Source organism: Ixodes scapularis, unplaced genomic scaffold, assembly GCF_016920785.2.
Source record: "Ixodes scapularis isolate PalLabHiFi unplaced genomic scaffold, ASM1692078v2 PGA_scaffold4__175_contigs__length_147842914, whole genome shotgun sequence".
Taxonomy (NCBI): Eukaryota; Metazoa; Arthropoda; class Arachnida; order Ixodida; family Ixodidae; genus Ixodes; species Ixodes scapularis.
The window spans coordinates 26,517,118-26,536,174 of record NW_024609879.1 but is presented as its reverse complement, the minus strand read 5'-3'; the positions used below and the strand labels follow the sequence as shown (position 1 = coordinate 26,536,174).

At 45.6% G+C, this 19,057-nt stretch overlaps 1 long non-coding RNA gene across 1 annotated transcript; it reads left to right on the top strand.

The window, feature by feature from the left end:
• The first annotated feature begins 10,739 nt into the window (after positions 1 to 10,739).
• On the top strand, positions 10,740 to 12,564 carry LOC115310798. Its single transcript, XR_005716222.3, has 3 exons — positions 10,740 to 10,834; positions 11,107 to 11,228; positions 12,493 to 12,564. It is a non-coding gene; the product is annotated as an uncharacterized LOC115310798 (long non-coding RNA).
• The last annotated feature ends 6,493 nt before the right edge of the window (positions 12,565 to 19,057 follow it).

Below are 19,057 nucleotides of genomic sequence, written 5' to 3'. Positions count from 1 at the left end.
TTCCTGGGTTACAACGAGCCATGGTGCTAACAGCCGGCCGCCAAGTTTAACAAATGACTGCACAATAACAGAGTTCCTCTGGTCGCGGAAAAATAAAAACCTCTGAACTTTGAGTTTAATTTCTAGGTTTGCAACACCAAATCCTCCTTTGGCTTGGTTAACAAAAATGTTAGTGCGCCTCATCCGCTCAAAGCTGGAATTCCAAATGAAGGTTGCGCAAAAGCGGTGCATTTTATGGATTTCGCTTGCGTGACATGGCACAAGTTGAGCAGCATACCATACAGTGGAGAAGAATACTGAGTTGCATACGAAGGCACGATTTAGAATGGAAAGGTTCCGACCACGCCAGTCTTGCACTTTTGCCCTCAAACTGTTGAGGTGAATGCCCCCTTTACCACTACTAAGCGAATAGGGGTCCAAGCTGACCCCAAGATAATTCGTAAGAGTAGAGCTCCAATCAATATTAATAAAGCGCTGTGGTTTCACGTCCCAGTCTCCGAGCCATGCCCATGCACCTGTGGACTTAGCGTGGTTCATTTGGGCACCGGATACTTCGCAGAAATCAGCAAAGTGCTGGACCGCAAGAACAATTTCTAATCTGGTGGCGGCAACAACAGTGACATCATCGGCATATGCTAGTATCTTCGTGGCATTCCTGGCAAGGGGGACGCCCTGAATCCTGGTGTCGCTTATAATTCTTCTACAGACAGGCTCCAAATATAGCGAGAACAGTATAGGCGAGAGGGGGCAGCCTTGCCTGACCGAGCCCTGAACTGAGATTTTTTCTGTTACGCTCCCATTAACCAGTAATCGTGTCGATATATCTTTGTAACATAGTTTAATATATTTCGCGATTCTTTTGCCAACACCACACGCTTCCAGCATATTGAATAGAAAGGCATGCGATACCCGGTCAAAAGCTTTACTGAGGTCAATCTGCAGAACTGCTGCGGAGAGTCCGGTTGTTTCAGCTGTTTCGGAAAGAACCCGGAGCGTGTGAACGTTAGAGGTAATAGATCTCCCCTTGAACCCGTAGGTCTGATGGTCGCCCACTACGAACTTAAGGCCCATCTCCAATCGTTTTGCCAGTATCCTGGCCAGCAGCTTATAATCTGTCGTTAGAAGGCTGATAGGCCTTAATCTATCTGATGTTAAGACGCTAGAGCCCGTGCTTTTTTTTGGAATTAGCACAGTTAGTGCCTGTCGCATAGAGGGTGGTAGTAGGTCCCTCCGGAGAATGTCAGCAAAGGCGTAATATAATACGGGAACAAGAACGTCGGCGAACTTTTTATAGAACGCTGATCCTAAACCATCTACTCCAGGGGATTTCCGTGGTGGTAGTTCTTTTATTGCTTTAGCAATCTCAGATTTAGTGATTGTTTTGTTCATGCGTTTCTGAATACTTATAGGAATTTTGGGGAGCGCATTCACCCATTCATTTAGCGCCCTGTTGATCCCTTCGTCTTTGCTGGTGAATAGTTCTCGGAACTCTCTCACGAGTTCCTCTTCCATATCTTTCTGTTCTGTTAAAACTTGGTCACCGGCCTGAAGGGAGTCTATTCTGTTGTGCTGAGCTCGCATTCTTTCCTTTGTTTTAAAAATTTTACAGGGGTCTTCTTCCTGTTCTAACGCTCTGAGCCTGCTGCGAACCATTGCTCCTCTGTATTCACTCTCCATAAGACCAAGCAATTGCGCCTTGCAGGCACGGATATCATCGGTGAAAACGCCCGGGGTTTTGTTTTCTTCGGCGATTAAAGTTTGCAAGGCTTGTAGTAATGCATTCTTTGTTTCCCGCGCCTTTTGGCCTTTTCTTTGCTGTGGTCATAACAGAGTAGCTTAATCTTTTCTTTGATTTCTTCCCATGCTACAGCATCAACATCCCCCTTCTGTGTTGCTTCCGATATAGTGTTTTTTATCTGAGAACAGAGGGCCTCGTCGTCGAGGAGACTCTCATTAAGCTTCCAAGAGCTCCAGCAGAGTGGTTTTGTTGTGGTTTTGTTCACCTTTCCTACCCGCAGCGCAACCATTGCGTGGTCAGAGAAGGCCACCGGAGACACCTGGTACGCGGTGACTGCCCTGATGACTTCGCTCAACATATAAACGCGATCTAGCCGGGCGTGGCAGCAGCCTTGCCAATGAGTGTAGCTAGGACGTGATCCCTGAGACGCTTCGATCGCATCCACGAGGTCAAAGTCTCGCAGTAGTTTATCAAGTTCTGACCGGCTGGAGTCTGTTTGCAAGTTGCGTGAGCAATCCTGCGTGTTTAAAACACAGTTAAAATCTCCTGCGATAATCGTCTTTACAGGACTGTCAAGATACTTCCGGAGGTTGGCAAAGAAAGCCTTGCGGTCGGCCGCGTCGCAGGGGGCGTGTACTGATATTATTTTTACCGACTCCTGATATCTAATCACTTCCACCGAGCAAACCCGGCCGTTCCTATCTGTTTCCCATTCAGGGTAGATCACAAATCCTCTGTCTTTTCTTATCAAAATTCCACTGCCGCCACTGTGCCCGACCGCCCTTGAGTGAAAAGAGTGATAATATTTTTCGAAAAAAAAAATTCATGTCATTCACATGTGTTTCGGAAGAAAGTTTGGTTTCCTGAAGACAAATTATATCGACATTTTCTTTCAAAAGCAAATTTAGAAGCCACTGTTTTCTTATTCTAGAAATTAAACTGACCGAGTTAAACGTGGCGATCTTAAGTTGCTTAATTTTGAGGGGCGTGATGTGAGGAGATAAACTGCGGAAAAATGAATAAAAAAAAGATCACCGCTTTGCATACGCTTCTTGGCGTCTCGGATTTTCGGCGGCGTCACTGTCTACGCTGGGTCTTGTCGCCGGCGGTCTTCAGGTGGGATACGAGGCATTGGGTTGAGGCGTCCTTTCTTGGTCAAACCACCCTTCCACTTTTGTTCTACCTTGTGTGGCCTGTCCGGAGAGGGGCTGAGAGAGAACGGGTCGAGGGTTTGCAAGGCTGGGAAGTCGTCAGTCAGAGGTGCGTCGTCGGTGTCGATCTCAGTTTCTTCTTGACGCTCCTTGCTCAGCGGAGTGTCGGAGGTCTCTGCGGCTTGTTCAGTCAATTTGACAGGTGTTCCAACTGGTTCACTGAGGATACCTGTCCCTTGAGCTTTGGGTTCTGGCTCAGCGTTGGACTCGGGGGGACCGGTAGCAGAACTTGACGTTCCGGAATCCTCCTGTTTGTTCGTTGGTGGAGCGGGCGGTGGTCGCTGAGATTCGCTCCGAGCCGTATCCTCTGCTTCCTCCTCGTCCATCTCGAGGTCTTGCACATCATCCGTTGAACGATCCCCGGTGACGGTGGCGTACGTACGCACGCAGTCTTCAGGTGCATGCCCAACCCTGCGGCACTGCTGACACCAGGGTGCCCTGCAATCCTTCCGGATGTGTCTTCTCGATTTGCACCGCAAACACAGGGGTGCGCGTCCGGGAACCACGACCAGGACACCTCCGCCGCAGACTTTGAGCTGGTGAGGCAGGCTATCAATGGTGACGCCCTGCTTCAGGCTAAGGCGCACCATCCTCGTGGACGACTGTATGCCCTGAAAGCCTTCCGTCCTCCAGGTTTCGCGAGTGACCTCCTGAACCTTCCCGTACCGCTCAAAAGCTCGGAAAAGAGCCTCGTCCGGAACGTGGAATGGCACCCAGTGCACTTTTAACCGGACTTCGGAGTTGTCCGGGTCAAGCACTAAGCACTTCTTTTCTTTCACAGAGAGTTCTCGTGCATCCACTAACCTCTGTTTGGCTCTTGCGGTGTGAAGTGTCAGCATCCACAGGTGGTTCATTTGGTAGGCACCAATCGCCGCTATCTCCTTCATCACGCCAAGGCGTTCCAGTTCGGCCCTGAAGTGGTCTACCCGGTAAGGGCGACCGGTCACGTCGCAATGAAGGAAGACGGTGTTCACAGCAAAAATTCCTGCTGGCAGGGGTGGGAGAACAACACGATAATCGTCCGTCGAAGAAAGAACAGATAAACCGCGGCCCGAGTTGGCCGTTATCACTGCTCCGTGGGAGCCAGCCATTCTGCGTCCGAGCGGTACGAACGCCAGATGCAGAATGCGATAACCGTTAGGCCACGAGCGCGCTGCCTACTTGGCCAGCTGCGCGCGCGACAATAATCATGCATGATGACGACGACATAGATTGTTGGTATTGGGGAGGATGGCAGTCCAATTCGAAGAAGTTCAGATTTCGTGGAGGTGGGTTGGGCGGGTCGGCAGCGAGCCATGGGGATCTGGCACGCCGTTAGATTAATTGCATGAAGGAGCCCCAGGAACATGATGGCGCTGTTGCTCACTGGGGTCCACTGGGGTCGAAGCATCAGGCTCCAAGGAGGTAGCCCAATCAAAGTAGAAGCTGCCGCTTCCGAGGAACCAGGTCTCAGATTGAGGCACCGCCGTTTTGTATTTTCGGGGGTGGCCGATTTTGGTCCGAGGTAGTTGTCCGAGAGGTGCTGTTGGGTACCGGCGCAAGGCTACGTGGATGGCCTTGAATGCCGGTGGTGGCGATGTTTTGCCTTGTTAAAGTCGGGAAAGGGGTGGCAGCCGCTGCTTCAGCCGTCGTCGTGGTCGGGGAGTAGACGTCGGGCTCATCCGCGAAGGCGACCCGGTAGCGGCGGGGGCCCGCGTCCTCGCGGGCCCCGCCGAGGGCGGGGAAGGACACCGGTGACTGTCGACTTGTTTATTCCAAATCCCAGGGTCAACTGTTCCAAAGCGACACTAGCATGCACGAGCTGAGCACGCGACACTGCATGTGGGGCACGCGCTTCTCTGGTTCAGAATTCAAGCCGTACGACCGCTCAACTCAGAATACTACACGCCGTCGCCCGGTGTGTCATCCTCTCAACGTCGTCGTCGTTGTGTTCTTTATTTATACCCGTATATATGTATAAATAAAATAAGATAAATAAAAAGAAACTCACTTGAACGACCAGCGGCGCGCCGTTCTAGTTATATTTCTAGTTATACACGCCTGAAAGAATTTTGTTCAGTTTACGTCTGTAACCGAGCTAAAACTTAATGAACACAGGCAAATTCAAAGCAAGATATATACAATGGAAGTGCTTCTGACTCAGGGTTGGGCAGGAATACTCAAAAATGTATTTGGAAATACAAATACTGGGATACATTAAAATAGTAGCTAAAATACTGATACTGAGATATATTGGTAAAAGTGTATCGCGATACGTATCGGAAATACATTTTAAAAAGAGGCAAAAAGTATTTGGAAATACAAATACAGGAATACGTTTTAGGGAGGGCAGAAATACAAATACAGAAATACTGATACTGCAATACATTTTTAAAATTTGTTTGAGATGCCAAATGAGATGAAGCTTGAAGTTGGAGGTTGAAGTTTTTGATCCCGAAATTACTTTACCGTAGGCTTGGCACTTTGCCTTGAAGGTAGTGATTTCGGACGACGAGGAGTCTTCAGTGGGCTCAAAAAAACGTTCCATCAAGGACTGACCGTGGTCTCTTCTCTGACATCCTGTCTGTCTGATGAGGGATCCGAAGAGACTTCGACCTCTAAGTAAATTATATGTCATCCTAAATCACTACGCGCCTCTTCACTAAGGACGCCCCTGTCAATATTTATCACATGACGTCACGGGGGAATGAACTGGCATTCTTTATCTGTAGGTGTGGCCTTGAACATGAAACTTTAGCACGCTGCTGTATGAAAGGACAATACATACTTTCGTTGTAGGTTACCTCGTTGAAGAGATCCAGCAGGCAGTGTCGTTTGGATTTTTCGAGAATAGTGGACTACCCCAAGCGACCTGGAACACCTGTCTTATCTTCTCTTACGGTTGAAAAAACGATACGGTGGCATTCCTGTTGTAAAGGTCTCTCCTGTCGGCCCTCTGCCACCGACGCATGGATTGTAGTTCTCAAGTTTGGTCTTGCATACTCCATATAGACTTCGTGGATTGCGACCTGATATTGCCGGCACAAGTGCGAGCTCTCCGAGAAATAGCGAGCTCGAGACGAGTCGCAGGTGTACGAAGTCTGGGTCGGCACAGCGAGGCCACGTCTGACTTCCTTCCTGGGTTTCGGATCCCCAGAGCAGCAGGTTACTTTCACGTCGGCTGATGACGTACCCTTAAGCCGTGCAATATTACGGGGGCAGCCGCAGGCGCCTTCGAATATGTGTTGAACTTCACTGTGTGAGTCATCCTACTATTTCAAGTCAACCACCGCCAGGCTCTTGCTGCAACAGACTGTGACTCAGCTTTGCCGGCCAGGTGTACTGCGCACGCTAAGGCAAGAGAGACGGTTAGCAGCGGGCATTGGATGTCAGCAAATAATAACTCAAGAAATTCCTACCTAAGGATCTGCGGCAGAAGATGCTCTGACTCCACTCCTGGCACGCCACCTAGTTCGAGTCCCCGACTACGCAACACTTCTCAGAAATGAGAAGAGGACGCATAGGAAAATAGTTTGGAAAATCGGAAGGAACCTTGGTCAGTATGGTAACAATTCCCCAGCGCCTCCTTGGCCCTGGTGCCCAGAAGTAAAAAAAAAAAGCGTTGGATTGTCTCTCTGGGGGGGGGGGGGGGGGGAGGGAGTATTTCTCAGGAAATGTAACGAAATACATTTCACCCTGATTGTATTGTAACACAAAGGAGCATTCCAAATGTATTCCGGTACAGGAATACAGATACTGGCAAAAAATATGTATCGCGATACAGAAATACAGATACGAAATGTATTTCTGAAATACTATCGCGATACATTTGTATCGCAATACTGCCCAACTCTGGAAGATTACAATCGTCTACGGCCGTACCTGATGACACTAGCTTCCAGAAAATACAACTAATGAAGGTACCAACACGGGAATGTAAAGAAGCATATCGACACCTTGATTAGCAATGTGCTGCATCGGACAGAACAGATGAACTCGCGAGTTTACAACTCACTCTTTGGTTTTCGTGGGAACCCAACCTTTAGTGAACTTCGCGGACTAGAAAAGTATAGTGTAATGACGTAGATAATTTATATAAACAAGTAGTATCATCTCGGCCTCTTTTTTTTTTTTTTAATTCAGTATTCGAGGATATCTTGACAGGCCGAGTAGTAAATTCCTTAGATTATCAGCCCTCCTAAAGCACTCATAAGCAGCATTTCGCGATATTTGCCCTAAAAATAAATTATTCTTATGTGAACATTTGCTTACTCAAGACATTATGTAAGTGACTGACCCGTCAAATTAAATCTGACATTTGTCATCCGTAAAATTGGCGAAATAAAATTAAAGGGCGCAGGAGAAACACCTCGGAAAGTTTGGCTGAATTTTAGCGCTAGGCACCACTTCACGGGTCTGTGTGAACAAACATTTACTTGTTTGAGCAGATTCGCTTTGTAAATTTCGGCGTCGCCAGCCACCAAAATTAAACCTCTATCAACCATCGACAGTCCTGGACTCGGGTGATTGTTATGCAGACGCTGTTTTTCCCGGCGCTAAATGTTGCGAACCCCAGATATTAACAAACAACGCACGCAAAAAAAAAAAAAAAAAAAAAAAAACGTTGTTGTTATTGCGCATGCGCCGCACCGCTTTTGCGTTTGGATTTCGAAATAGAAACGACGTTATTTTTTTTGTTCACGCGATTCTAAAACTCGCTACTGTTAAGTTGTGTGTGGCAGTTACACGGGAAGTCCCAACCTTTGTGTTAAAATAAATTGAGTAAATTGATCTGGTTATCTAAAGATAATTAATAAATCACTTAAATGACTGTCGAAATGGGAGCGAGCATGGTATAAATTTCTTAAACTTCACAAGTAAACCGACGAAACGAATGTTTACACTGCAAAAAAAGATTGAGAACCTCATACACATGTATGTGTGATATTATGAACAAACAAATCGCCTGAAGTTGACGTGCCCATATTTTTAGCCTTAGATAAAATACAAGTTAAACGTTCGTTGTCTTTCCTCCACGAGTTTCCTCACATAATCAACATCAATTGTTTTTTTTTATATATTATGAATAAAAATGATACTTTCAATAAATACAGATAGCCTTCTTGCGTTGACTATTTTTGACGCCTTCCGATTTTAAAAGCGCGATATAGACATTTTCCACAGGGGCGCCGCCATCTTGAATTGTCGTCACTTCCAGTATGGGCGACGAAAAAAAAGTAAAACGTTTCAACCTGTAACCAGTAAAAAAATAGAGTGGAGCCAAAACGATACTGTGTGACGGTTAGGCTTATATCCTAAATGTCTTCTACAGGCGTGGTGAGGGCAAAGTAATGTTTTCGCCCATACTGGAAGTGACGACAATTCAAGATGGCGGCTCAGTCGTCATCAGGACCTTTGAACCCCCGTGATGTCTTAGTCGTTGAGTAGACGTATCAGACTACAGTTGCCGAAGTAAAAATTCGTGAAGCTATCATGATATAGGATGGTCCAGAAATAAGCCAGTTAGCTGGGTTTGAGACGTCCCTTTTTGTGTCCGATCCTTCTACTAAAAAGTTTCCAAGTTCTTCGACCACAGTCTCGGGTGTTATATGACATAATTATCATCATCATCACCACCACCCGAACGGATTCCCTACGAGCGGTTTTCCCTACGCTGGCGTTCTCCCCAGATCTAGGCACGGGCTCGCCCATTGCGAGCGTGCTCCAAAATGCAATCCCGTCATGCCCCGCTCAGGCGAGGAGCGAGAGCAGACGTCAAGGGGTCGTCTGCTACGATGTTCGTACAGGGGAACCGAAAAAAAAAAAAAGTAGGTTTTATTATAGAAATCGTGTCCCGGGGGCAACGCAATCAAACGCGAGTTTAAATTGTGAGTGTCTGTTATTTCGTAAAGGAAACAATTGACAACCCGTGCTTTATTTACAAGTTTTTAGTCGCTCTGTTGCCGTACAGACTCTGAAATATACCAGCCAGTGTGTGAAGAAATGCTCAGAACAAACGCATCAGTGGCCCCCAGATCTTTATCAACGACCGTGTGCGGTGGAAAAATTCACCATTTGTCGACAAAGATTCCCCAGCAGAAACCTGTCTTCTGCCCAATAAGCATCCGAGAAAGCTAAACATAGTGACTTTACCCGAAGCTTGGGCAACATCGTCATGTTACCACTTACCTACGTCAGCTATCTTGCCCCTTCGTATTTTGTTTGAGAAAGCTCTCGCTCTCGACGCCCTCACCAAGGCTAAAATCTGATTCACCTGTAACGACGATCGAAATCGAAAGTCCCACGAAACTTTTGCTAGATAATAGGGAGTTTTCGTAGACCGCGCTGCCCCCTCCGCTAAGCGTTCCGCAACGGAGAAGTTGCTACTGCGCCTGCGCGCCGATAGCCTTGACTGTGGAGTTCCCGCTATCGTAGCGGGTCGCGGAGGGCCTTGCGGGACGGCGAAAACGATCTACGAAAACTCCCTATTGCAACCAGCGGCGTCACGAGGGGGGTGCGGGGGGTGGACCCGCCCCGGGTGCAGCACTCCAGGGAGGTGTTGCGGCGGGCCACGAGACCGGGGGGTGGCGGAGAGGGGGTTGGGCAACGAGCGGGAATTGGGTGCCGCCGCGGGCCATTTCCTTGCGTGCCACTGACCCTAGTGACGCCACTAATTACAACCGACTAGTTTTAAGCAGTGCCCTAATTCAGTGGTTAACGCATAATGCCGTGCACAAACGGCTATAAAACTGAATATTTGGCAGTATTAAGATTTGGCTATTGAACTTATATTAATTTAATGTATGATGTATTATATGTGCTTGATGTATTATATGTATGATGTATTGTATATGCATGTTGATGCTCGCTGCATACCAAGAGGGGGTTAAGGCCTTGTCAGGCACGCGTGCCTTTAGCCTTAGAACCCCTCTGCGGAAGATGTATCCGCAGGCACACACACACACACACACACACACACACACACACACACACACACACACACACACGCACAAAAAAAAAGAGCTTCTGCGCGGACAGCATCATCAATTTTCTCCAGTGTAAACCCCAGCTCTTTTGTAGTCAGTTGGTAGCGGAAATTTATGCTATCTGTAAAGATCTCTACAACATCCAAAATGCTTAAAATCATCGCTAAAAACAAAACAAAACAAAAAACTACAGGTTGTAGGTACCAATGTTTATAGATAAACGTTCGTAGCGGCTGCACTCTCGCATTCCCACCCATCACGTCGACCAGAAAGGCGCTAGTTTCGGTTCGAGGTCGGTGCTCTTTCTACAACATAGATGGCGGCAGCATCAGTCTTCTGCACTCGGTGCATTTGGAAAGTTCGTTCGAGGGCAAGGCAGGCAAGGTTCAAGGCGTTCAAGGCGAGTTCTCCGTGCGACACTCCGCGAGTGTCAACGTTGGCGAGCCTCGCACTATCTTAGAGCTCCGTCAGCCACCAGCTTCCCATTTAAAATTTCTAAAAATTACTTATAACTCTCCACTAAGACAACGGTTCTGGTTCGGATCAGAAACGCTACATTTGGGCGAAGAACGAGAACTCGGCGACGCGTCAAGACGCTTTGGTTTCGTATTAGAAACGAAACCAAAACAACAGATTGTCAGCGTTGCCCGCACGACTTTCGATGCTGCATTTTTAACAATATTTCGATATTATGCAATACAGTTCGCAATCAAAATCGCGAACGTTTACAAAAACATAACAGTAATATATTTTTGTACAGTTTATGTTTTTAATTGCAACTGTACTTGGTTTGCTTTTTAACGTTTTCCGAATTCTCATCCGAGTAAACATCAGTAAATATGGCCGCCCTTTCGTGTTATTGTGCGGCGGGTTATTTCGTTGACTTTGTTAGGTGAACATGCGGCAGGACGCAGCACGAGGTAAGCATGCGACCACATCCCAAGATTTGTCCTTTTGCATGTCGCGCTGCTACCTAGAAACCAGGGACAGTCTTGCTGCAACCATCTCGGGTTTCGTGCAAATGGCGCGTCAAGTGTCGTGTATTTTTGCTTCTCGTTGCGTGTTTTCACAGCTCAGTCGGCTCAGTGGTCAGTCCAGCTAGAAATTCCTCGTGTGCGTCAGATCCAACACGGTCGATACGTGCTTTCGTTTATTCATTGCTTCCCATCGGTGACGTGATTCCGATGCCCAGGTTCCCCGTCAAGGGTTGTGCGCGAAAGCACCCGATGTCAAAATCCCCGTCTGAATCCCCCGTGTCAGGTGGCCGGGTTTTCAACGTGACGGCGGTGCAGTCTGCTTTTTAAGTAAAAGCCGGTAAGTACGCATGCGATCTTGTGTAACGTAATCATGACGTGCCTGGGACTCGAGGAATAACTGGGTAAAGCTTTCCGTTCTTCAGTCGTGCGTTATACTCATTCACGTCTTGCGACGTTAAAAGGGAAGAGTAAAGATATACGCACTTCGTCGTGCATCTTGACAAGAAATGGCTATGTGCACGACGCGAAACTCCTATAAAACGAATGGTTGCAACGAGCTTCCAAAGCGGTGGCGTAGCTTAGTGGTCAGGTGTCTGCTTCGTGCGCAGCGGACCCGGTTCAAAACCCAACGTGGGCATACTTTTTTTTTTTTTCTAGAACATTTGTTTTTGTTTAGCATTTGGCGATATTTACGACATTTCTTTTTTTGCGATTAACACTGAAAAAAAAAAAAAAGAATGTTGTCGATGAAACTTTGCTAAACTAAATGGTATGGGACTCCGAAATAACAGTGAGAGTGCAGGCGAGCTGGTGTAGTATTACCATTTCTTTAAACTACCCGAGACTGGTGCCAGCAAGCTATGATGCATCAAAATGTATAGCCATTTCCAGTCTAGGTGCACGACGTAGTGCATATAGCTTTACTCAAAAGGGAAGATGAACATAAATTGGGTGTAACTGGCAAAACATTAAAGCAACAGCTTTTATCAATAAGCATTCAACCAAGGCCTTCGTCGCCTTTGAAGCACGTGCGGATGTACAGTTCCGACGAAATGGGTTCTTTCAAGACTTAACCTGCAGCTCATGGTGCCATACTTATCACAGCACCAAACACCAGTTCCATTAAAAGATTTGTTGTATCCGTAGAGTAACTACTGGCGACTCCAGCGAAATCGACGCCGCGTAGCGGCAACGCCGAGAAACTCATGACAGGAGGTCGTTTCGACTCCGTCGTCTGCTATCACTGCCTGATTCTCGTAGGCAGCAAAGAAACAAACATTGTTTCCAATAATTATTTTGACACTTCCACCATGTCATTCCTACGCACTGACTAAAAAATGATTTGTACCGTCGAAAAATCGCTTTGCTTTCATATGTAATAACCAATTTTACGCTGCAGTGCAAGATATTTATAATTGTATGCATGCTGAACGACAAAAACAACCTCTTTTCGTCTGCCATTTTGCCTGACCAGCATGCCTCCTATGCACAAACTCAACTCCGTTACATCACGCCGCGGTGGAGGCGCGTCAAGCGCACTTCCGGTCTGGGGTGGTGGGTGGAAGTCACCGTGCGAGACATTCATTCCTGTTTCCTTTTAGGAGATACCAGACAAAAGCCTGCCTTCTCATCAAAACGCCGCAACCGGGGCTGTACCAAAAGAGTCGAAAAAGGTTTGAAGATAATTTTTTATGTGTTTTCTGCCTTCTCCATTTGTCTGAGAACATGGATAGTACTTGTGAACAGGGCAAACCAGACGGTGTCGAACTACGATTGCTTGTGTGGGAAACACTTTGGGTTGAATTCAGGGATGCTTGTGGCCATCAGATTTATTTGTTTTGTTCTAACATGAACGAGGGAAAACCTCCAAGTTGTCCCGACCGCCCGTGGGTTCACTGCGTCTTCAAGTTCAAACGGCCTCCTGATCGTTCGAACTTTCGTCTGCTCTTTCACACTTGTCCGCTTTTTGTTGTCTGCTTGTTCAAACAGCAGCGGCCCATAGACCAAATATGGACCCGATAATTGCAATAAGATGTAAGTGCAGGCCTCAAAAGTCTTTTAAGTTTGAAGGTTAATTGGGGTAAGTAGGCTCAGTGTAAACATTAGATACAAGGAGATGTTGATCATTGTTACCAGTGGCCATCACCGACTTGTAATGCCCGATTCTGCTTGCGGTTTTCAGCATCGACGTCGACCATCTCGGCTATGGTCAAGACTTTTGCAGCCCGAGCGATGTCGCGACTGAAAATAGCAATTAGAATCTCATCGTGCGTGTCAGGCTTTAGCGCCTATTCTTCGGCGTCCACGTGAAATGATTCGCCGCATGTCACATTATTCACATTATTCAGAAGCATTGTTATGAAGACTTAGAATGAACAATTTCAACGCGAAAAAGAGCACGGAGACTCACACCGGCGCCGACAACATCGCCTTCCAATGGTTTGTTTATGGGTGACGGCGAGCTTCTTGCCCACACTCCATCGCGCATGCGCGGCGCCGGTGGCGTCTGCGGGGGGCACTCCGGTTTGTTTTGTAAACATGAGTTGGTCGGTAGTTTGCTGGAGTCGCGAATAATCCTTGGGCCTTAGAGTGGGACGCATATCGGGGAGGGAGGGAGGAGGAGGACGGGGATGTGGATTATTGTGTTGCGAGACTTGAAAAGTTTAAATTTAGGTAACAAATCACACCTTCTATAGTTTCGTATACTTTGGGCACATTTCTTTTTCATGCAATTTGCATTTGCATGCACATCTAATACATTTGATTGGAGTTTGTTTTTAGTATTAATGTATTTATTTTCATGTACTATGTCCATAGCACTCTTCACATGTCATAGGCATAGTAACCTTCAGCATCTTCTCTGCCGAGCATATCTTGTTCCTTGATCGGAGAAAGCACCCTCTCACTAGTGCGATCCTTTCGTTTAACCGCAAAATTTATCTATTTGTGGTTTGGGAGAGCTGAAGCGGGAAAAAACGTTGTCCCACAAGCGTGCTGATGGGACAGCGGGACCACTGCCAGAAAAGCTGGACCTGTCCCGCCTAAATTGGGACGTCTGGTCACTTTATGTATAGATATAGATAGATAAAGTCTAAAAGTCTATTATTCGCATGATGCATCTTGTTGGCGAATCTTGTGCCCCGAAACTAGGTTTCGGGAGACAAATGACCCTTGTGAACGCGACTAAAAAAGTGGTGCACCTCACAAAAAGGTTGCGTGTACCCCTTGCTTCTGGAGCAATTTTTTGCTGAAACCTCATTGAGGCATGTCAAACGCCTGAAGGAGAAATGCGGACGCTGCCAAAGGCCGCCCGACTTCGCTTTGACGTCTGACCTTCGAGGCCGAGCAAGCTTTCGAAAGAGTGATTTTTGGCTGATTCCGTATCTGAGCCAAAGCCGAAAAGAGAAAAGCAAACATGATGGCGAGCGCCAAGCAGAGAAGCGGTGTGTACGGCGGGGTTGGTGCATTGCTGGCATGGTGCAGGTCCATCAACAGTCACGGCGAGTGCAAGCACTCCATATAAACATGATGACTGGGGATAACTTTTGTTCAGCTGGGTAAAAATGTGCGCAATGCTTCGAGATCATCCGCCTGTCCACGGTCTTTCCCGGGTTTGGCAAGCCTAGTAAACCAGGTGAGCAGAATCTGACGGAAGTTGATGGAGTGGTAATAATGAAGCAGACTGCCTCTTCACACTGCATATTTCATATAATTTTGATGCGAAATGCTTTCATATAATTTTGATGCGAAATGCTTGATATTCTTATTGCAGATGACAAGGTTTGGCGAAAGTCTCGTGAGTCAATACGTCACAGTTTTCGCGCGTCAAATTCGACACGTGAAGAGGCCGATTTTGCAAAATCTCGGCTGCGCTAAATTGTGGCGCGTTGAAAAGATGCATTGTGTGAATAAGCCGTAATTCTGTGTTTGAGCTTCCTCTATGACGGGCGAGTGCATTGCTGGTAATGCAGATATATGCAGTTAACCCTATTTGGTTGCTTTCACTGAAAAGACCCTTTGTAGACCTGCAACGTATGGGGATAAGACATGGAAGATTACTGGTTGGAGCGCAAAGAGAACTATGGGTTGGACGCAGTAAGGACGGGGCTTTTCGCAGACGTGGAATCTCGGATGGGGTAACTGAATTCGAGGTTTTCAAAACGTGCGGCTAGTGACTCGGGACTTTTGCGACAGAATTTTGCATGCAAGCCAATTCTGCTACAATCCTGCTACCCCCCCCCCCCCCCCAATTAAGACCACCTCACATCTAGCTGCACAAGATCGAAACCGAAAACACCCGCAACATCAACCCTTCACCTTCACACCCACAAGCTCCACTCGAACAGTAATCACCATTTTGCTTCCATTTGTACAGCTGAGACCCTACAATGGAGTTTGCCCTGGCAGGTTGCTCCATCAGTGCGCAACTTTTGCAACGATGGGTAATCCGTTTCGTCATTTGTGCCTTGAAGATGCTACGCTTCTGTTGGCAGAGTGTGCAGCACAAAAATACAAGCATCTTTTTTTTTGCAGTCTGCGTTTAGAACTATGTTGTGTCTCATTCTAATGTGTAAAAGAGCAAAGGCTTAAAAGCATGAGGTCCTTGCTTTTTGTACATGGAGTGTGTGGGGGGGGGAAAGGGTCCGGGCAGGCACATGGTAATAAATGTTTGGAGATAAAATGCTGAATTTTTTTACCTATTTGATCTATATCCTTAGCTCTTGCGATCACTTAATTGATACTGTCTTTCAGTGATTGACTTGTTTCGTTGTAGCGCTCAGTCAAAACCATCAAAACTGCATTTGTGGCTCTTTTTGTTTTTAATAAGAGAACACCAGAGGTCGGCAAAGGAAATGAGTCAAGTAGGTAAATGTTTGCCTTTAATCTATTAAAGATGCCAAAATAGCGTTCTTACTCGGATTCACTGTTTTTGTGGCGCTTGATATTGTTATTTCGTGAAGAGTTCCAGAGTGTTATTTGCAGAGTTGCTACTTGTTGTTTGACCAATGCTGTCAATCAATTTGTTAAACTATTCAAATGACTTAGTGTAGTTGTAAGCCGAGACATTTTAACGGTATATTATGCATACTTATCTAAGTGGTGCGTAAAATATGTAGTTCAAGTACCGTCAAACATCTAAACAACACTTCTGTTAAAAAGTATGTATGTATGTATCTTAAATGCTTTTTAAATACACAGCCAACCCCTGATCTCCGGTCTTACATTCTCCTAAGGCAAAAGGTTCCACACCATTGTAATTTGCTCATAACATATAATATTGCAATGCGCCAACTTGGCAATCAGTAATGTTTTATTAGCTTCTACTTCTGTTGAAACAAATCAGCATTTGCATACCTTAAACAAGCCATATATTGCTGTGACTAGATCTTTTGAATCGAAAACGCAAAAAAGTTGGTCATGTAAATGTATTATTCAAATAGAAAATATTGACAAATTTATTCTAAATCACAAGATATATTACCGTAAGATATTAAAAAATGCGACATATTGGCCAATTTGTGAAATATGAAGCCATAGAATTATGCTTGACTACTGTTTCAACAGCGTTAATGTAGTTTTTCACGTTTAGAAGTTAGCAACGAGCAAGAGGGCAGAAGCAGATGACACGACGGCGACTGCCCATCGTTGCGCTTATTTGCCGATCGAGACGCTGACTATCGTCCGACTGCGGCACCTCTTAGACATGTGCTCAGGGGTTATACCATTAGATCATCATTAGATGCGGTGTCGAAGGCCTTCAATGGTATGGGCAGCTTGCCTTTCTGCAACACCACGGCTCTCCTGAGCTAAAACAAATATCTTTTCATCGCTGATTCTATATTGCAGCGTGAAATGGTGGTTCTGAAAGAATATGATTGCTGTGCATGTGGTCATGTGGAGGAGCACCTTTGTGTAGCGGTAGAACCAAGCCTACTGACGTGCACTCTCAGCTCTGGCACGCTCCCTAGCGATCATGGTACAAAGACATATTTGATCAAGGCCTGGTGTTTTCTCTGTAGCTTTGGCTCTTTTACTGCTGCAAGAGGAAGCGAGGTATTGGAGGTTTTGAGCTCTTAGCTTTCTCAAAACTGCTAACAAAATGCACACTACCAGACAAGCCAGTCTCGTATTTGGCATTCAAAGACACTAAAACTCAAAAACCTTTTTTGTGAAGTTTTCGCGATAAGATGCCTATGCCATAAAATGATATTTTCTCTGAGAAAAGATTTCTAACACAGTCCTTACGTCACAAGGCTCATTTTGCGTTTGGATTGTTTCGGAAATGGTCTACTATTTTGACATGTCAAGCTCCCGAGAAGAAGTGCGTTTCAAATTCGCTTCCAACTCAAAATGAATCTCGCAACTTAAATATTGCGCTAAATGTTTTTTTATTATTTGACGTACGTGTCTTATCCACATACTTAAAAAAATTATTTTCTGGGAGGAGTTAGTGTCTCTACGCAGTCATTGGTGCTCGTTATATTGTACACTGTTGGCGAAACACGTTGCAACATTCGCCCATGCCCGCTCACCTCCTGTTCCGCCTAATGTGTCAACTGGTTTTTGCAGGTCTCCTCCAAGTCGCAAAGACTAGGAAGATAACATCCGGTGCTGCCTTAGAGTGGAGGCCCTGGACCAAGCAGCCATACTGAGGTGCTGTGAGTGGCTGTGCCCCTGGTGATTTTCCTGTCGAGCACCAGTGACACTTCAGAAAGGTAGATTGCGCGCTTTTTAGCGCACCCATAAATGGTGTGGTATGCGGCAACGTTTGACGTAGTAATCTTTTCAAATACTGGTACCCATGTAGGCATTTTGGAAAAATGGAGAGATCTGTAGAGACAATTCAGCTGCATTTTTCACCATATTGGCATAATCTATGTCTGCCAACTGAATATTTATAATACTCTATGAACTCAGATGTGAAGTGTTGCATATTTATTGTTCGTCGCAAACATGTTTTAAATTACGGCTTATTATACTTTTTCAATATGCTTGCCCTTATGCGGAAAGCTTTCAAAAGCTGTTTACTTCAAGAAATACATTGACAAGGTAATATGCTTTGAGCTAAGTGCATTTTTATTGAACTGAATGGCACAGCAAACTTGACACTGCAACATCGGCTGAGTGCAATGGTGGAACTGCTGTGCCATTTGCGCTAAACGACGCCAGAATGAAAACCCTGCTACATTCTGCTCCAAAGGTTGCATTCGTGCACAATTTGTGCCATGTCTGCACCAAAAGGGAGCTGTTCTCAAAAAGTGTCTGGCACATGGCATTCTTGGCAATGCCACTGAAAATTAAGAAAGTACAGTTGTTTTTTCGCATGCCTAAGTATCAGGGATGGGCAAAATACATGCAAATATGTATCGAAATACAAATACAAAATACTTTGTCAAAAATATATTTAATTAAAAATCTAATTACATTTCCAAAAAAGCATTTAAATACAAGATACAAATACAACCAAATGTATTTGGTCTCCTCGAAATACTTTTCCAAATACATTTATCAAAATTAAAGTCAGCGACTTCAGGGCACCTGCAACGGGTTCCTGGGTATCTCATTTTAATTTTGCAACGCACACTCGGGAGTTAGTCTGCGAGGCTCTAGTATTGTAATAGAAATATAATTTAAAAAAAAATGTAATCAGCTTGGACGTAATAGGTGAAAAAAAGTACAGAGCTTCAAGCAGCTTTTTTGTCGATTACATTTTGGTATAGATCAACAAAGAACTGAGACGAACAAGACGCGCAGCATTCGCTAGATAATTTTTTATTGTTGCAACTCACATCAGTTACAAAAGTCTGGACGACCCGCGCATTTAGAATGTTCCAGGCAAAAATATGGATGGAAATCAGGCTGGAAAGCATCACAAGTTGTCACAGGCACTTATTTAGCCAGTCTGTGAACGTCGATTTCGTCACTATTCTTGCCCTGGACTAGCACCTGAATCACCAAGTCACTAAACGCTTGTGCTTGATTGACAGACACTGCATTCGGTGCAGAACGTTGTTTTCTTCCTGCTCTGAACAGTGACAATAAATTTCAGGGATGTATTTTCGCCCACAAAAATTGTATTTAATTACAATTGTATTTGCAATACCCATGTTTTAGTATTTAAATACACACATCAAATACATTACCCAATTTGTAATTAAATGCAGA